Source organism: Setaria viridis, chromosome 3 (assembly GCF_005286985.2).
Source record: "Setaria viridis chromosome 3, Setaria_viridis_v4.0, whole genome shotgun sequence".
Taxonomy (NCBI): domain Eukaryota; kingdom Viridiplantae; phylum Streptophyta; class Magnoliopsida; order Poales; family Poaceae; genus Setaria; species Setaria viridis.
The window spans coordinates 39,401,348-39,404,815 of record NC_048265.2 but is presented as its reverse complement, the minus strand read 5'-3'; the positions used below and the strand labels follow the sequence as shown (position 1 = coordinate 39,404,815).

At 40.5% G+C, this 3,468-nt stretch overlaps 1 long non-coding RNA gene across 1 annotated transcript; it reads left to right on the top strand.

Moving 5' to 3' along the window:
• The first annotated feature begins 719 nt into the window (after positions 1-719).
• Positions 720-1,964, top strand: LOC117847637 (uncharacterized). Its single transcript, XR_004638678.2, has 2 exons — positions 720-1,626; positions 1,752-1,964. It is a non-coding gene; the product is annotated as an uncharacterized lncRNA (long non-coding RNA).
• The last annotated feature ends 1,504 nt before the right edge of the window (positions 1,965-3,468 follow it).

The following is a 3,468-nucleotide window of genomic DNA, read 5'->3' as shown; positions in this document are numbered from 1 at the left end:
TTTCTTTTAGTGCAAATGAATCCCTTAACTAACTAAATCGGTGCATTATTTATCATCCCCATCTTAATTTAACAATGCTTTAGTGCCATCTAACGGTGGTTTATGCCACATTGCCATATAATCATCTGACTAATCTCTGCTTATTGATGTAATATGCCGAGTTGAAGATACGAAGCTCACAAAAATTAGTAAATCTTCAAAGTTGCCTATCCCATAAAAAAATTATGGGAAGAATTAACATAGCCGATTGGCACCAAATTATAATAGTGATTAACTCAACATGAGACATGGCTAAGCAGTGATTACTAAGATGATTAAATGGCCTAAACCGATGCTATATGACACCAAACCATTGTTAAAATAAGGTGGGGTTGATAAATGCACCGGTTTAGTTAGTTAAGGGGTTGATTTGCACCAAATTAAATGAAATATGAAGTATGAATGTAACACTTTGCAATTCTTGAGGAATGAAAAAATACACTTTTTTCCTATGATATATGATTAGAGTTGTTTTAGCTTTGGTGTTCAATCTTGGGAACCATGTGTCTTCGTTGATTAAGATTTTCTTTTTCCTTAGGAAAAATTAGTTCCATAGCATCCAAAGATCGTCCAAATCGGAAAATAGTATCGTAAGTTCGCCGTTCCGTGGAATGATGTTGAAAGAATCATCCGTCACCCGAAAATAACATTCTGTCATGGCAAAAGGAAACACCGTCAATTCCGTTTAGCTTCTCTCCTTCTCCTTATCCATTTGGTCTCTCCCGATGCCGTCTCGCCCGCCCGAACACCCCTGCTCCAGGCCGCCACTCGTGCTGTGTCCCAGTCGGCGCCCCTACTGCGGCCCAGGCTGGCGTCCTCGCTGTGCCCCGCACTGGTGCTAGCCTGCTAGGCGCTGCCCTCTACGCCCTCGCTCCGACGCCGCGAGGCCCTGGAACATGCCTTGCAGCCCTGGCCGCTGCGATCTGCTTGGTGCTGTCCTCGGTGACAAGAGCTTGTGGACGGAGGACGGTGGAGCTCATCCATTTCCTGCATCACAGCTCTATGCCAGCAGCGCTCACGCATGGAGGCGTATCCTATCAAGGGAGAAAGAGCACGGCACCGGCACAGAGCTTGGCTGGATTCGCCTCTGGTAGTCTAGTGCCCATCGATTTGGTGAGTTGAAGGTTGCGGTGGTTGATTTAGTGCTTGCCTGCGTGGGAAATTGAAGCAGGTAGCTACTTGCTTGCTTCGTCTGTTCAGATATGCTGGTGCTGCTTGATTTTTTTATTTTTTATTTTTGCTTGCCGATTTGAGAAGAGCAGCAGAGAGGGATTGAATTGAACGGAGAGATTGATACCTGTGCTTGGATGGATCGGATGTGACTTGCTTGCTTTGAATTGAATGGAGAGAGAAAAGAAGAGCTGGCGCCCTCGCTGGGCCTAGTCTCATGGCTGCCCGGAGCTCAACCTCCAGTTGGCAGTGGCCACTGGCCAGGAGGCGGCGGCTGTAGGGATCAGAAGTGGCCGTCTCTAGCTTGGGAAGAAGATGTGAAGAGGTTGACGCCGTTTTCTCCATCCGTCACAATGCTACTTTTAGGTGACGGTTTACTCTTTGGATGCTATTTTATGGAACGACAGATTTTCAATGGTAATTTCCGAGTTTGGTGATCTTTTCATGCTATGAACCAATTTTTCCTTCTACGTTGGCCTGTTTAGACTTGTCTTGTGAGTTCTCACTGAATCAGGTTATCATTTCCTTCACTTGGTTGGCAGGTTCAGCTGAGAAGTGGTGGTTATCTCTCTTTTGGATACCTTATGGTTGCAAACCGTGTCATCTCCATCTGACTGCTTTAGTACTCTCAACTATTAATTGGATAGTATTCTCAGCTACCTGCTAAAATGTAATATATGGCTTGACAGAACCTACAGGTTGTAGATGCCATTCAATGAGCAGCATAAATGCTATTAAGATATTCGCATGAGACATTGTGGTTCTCAACATTCAGTTTACAATTCGTATGCTAATGTTGATTCTTCATCTCAGATCATCAATAGTATTGTTGGAAGTTTGCTCATGTAACACAATTGCTTTAGAAACCATTTTAAACCTCAAACTCAATTTCCTGATCACAAACTTTAATTGCAATTAGTTGTTTTTGTTTCAGCTTCTTTCATTTTTTTCCATATTTGGCAGCAGTTTACTTTTGGTTCCCTAACATAAAAGCAAATGCAATTCAAAATGAAATTATGTAGATTTTGGGAGGAAATCAAACTCTTGCCTCCATAAAATAGTCATATGAAACATTTCAGGTTTTTCTTTCCTGGTTGAAGTCCTAGAACCCTGGGCTCCTCATTGAATGTCACGAGAGAATTGATTAAGTGATTGATGTACATGAAAACAAGACTCGTGGTAGGGTATGCAAAGCGCGCATTATGTTCTAGTTAACAGACTACAACTATGAGATCATACCAATGCAATCTTTGCAACTGATCTACGAATTGCAACTCATTTATATATAATGCACCTCAGTTGGGCCAATCATCCTAATGAATCAAAGGTTTGAAAACACATATATGTAGTACATTAACTGCCTTTTTCCGTTTGGGATCGGAGTTCTGTATTATTTTTCACCTGTAATTACATTAAACCTACATATTGTTATTTGGGGAAGGAGACAAGGAAATGTAAAATACATTGAGTACAAAATCAACCTTCCAGAACAACTCCATAGCCACTTGATTAATTAGCTGTAAATCATAACCTCACCTTTTATATTACCATTCAACCAAAAAAATTCAACAACAGATTGCCATCTGTTTAAAGGAAAAAAAAACTGTGGAAATATGGTTTATCATGAGCATATGAGAATACAAGTTTTCACTCTACTTTAGCATAGATGGAGGGTTACTTTAGGTTAGTATTTTAATAACGATAGATATGGTAATTTAGATGCAAATTTAGAAGGGTTACTTTATATTACTTTAATAATGTCGTAGATGTGTAATTAGATGAAGATTAGTGGTTACTTTAAGTTATTTTTCATAATAGATAAGTTAGCTCCTTATGTCGTTGTATGTTAGGCTAATCAAGATCCAATGGAATAATCAAGTTTTTATATCTAACAATGGCAGCAATCTTCCTGGAACTGATATGGTATTGGATAACTACATTCCAAAGCACATCAAATTGAAGACATACTCCAGCAGTGTCAAACTGGCTATGGAAAGTGGTCCAAAATGGAAAAGAATAAAGTTTCGAATTGACAATCTGTCATCGTGTATGGGGACACGAAAAGATTACCGAGGAGCAGTTTCTTTATAAAATTACTGCAAGAAAGGAAAAAATCACCGGTGTAAAACGCACCTTTAGTCCCAGTTAGAAAGGGTCATAGATCCCGAAAATCCAACCGGGACTAATTATTCGAGACAAAAGGGAGGTCCTTTAGGGTGTGTTAGGTTTGGGGGTTGAACTGGGTTGGAACAGGTTCGA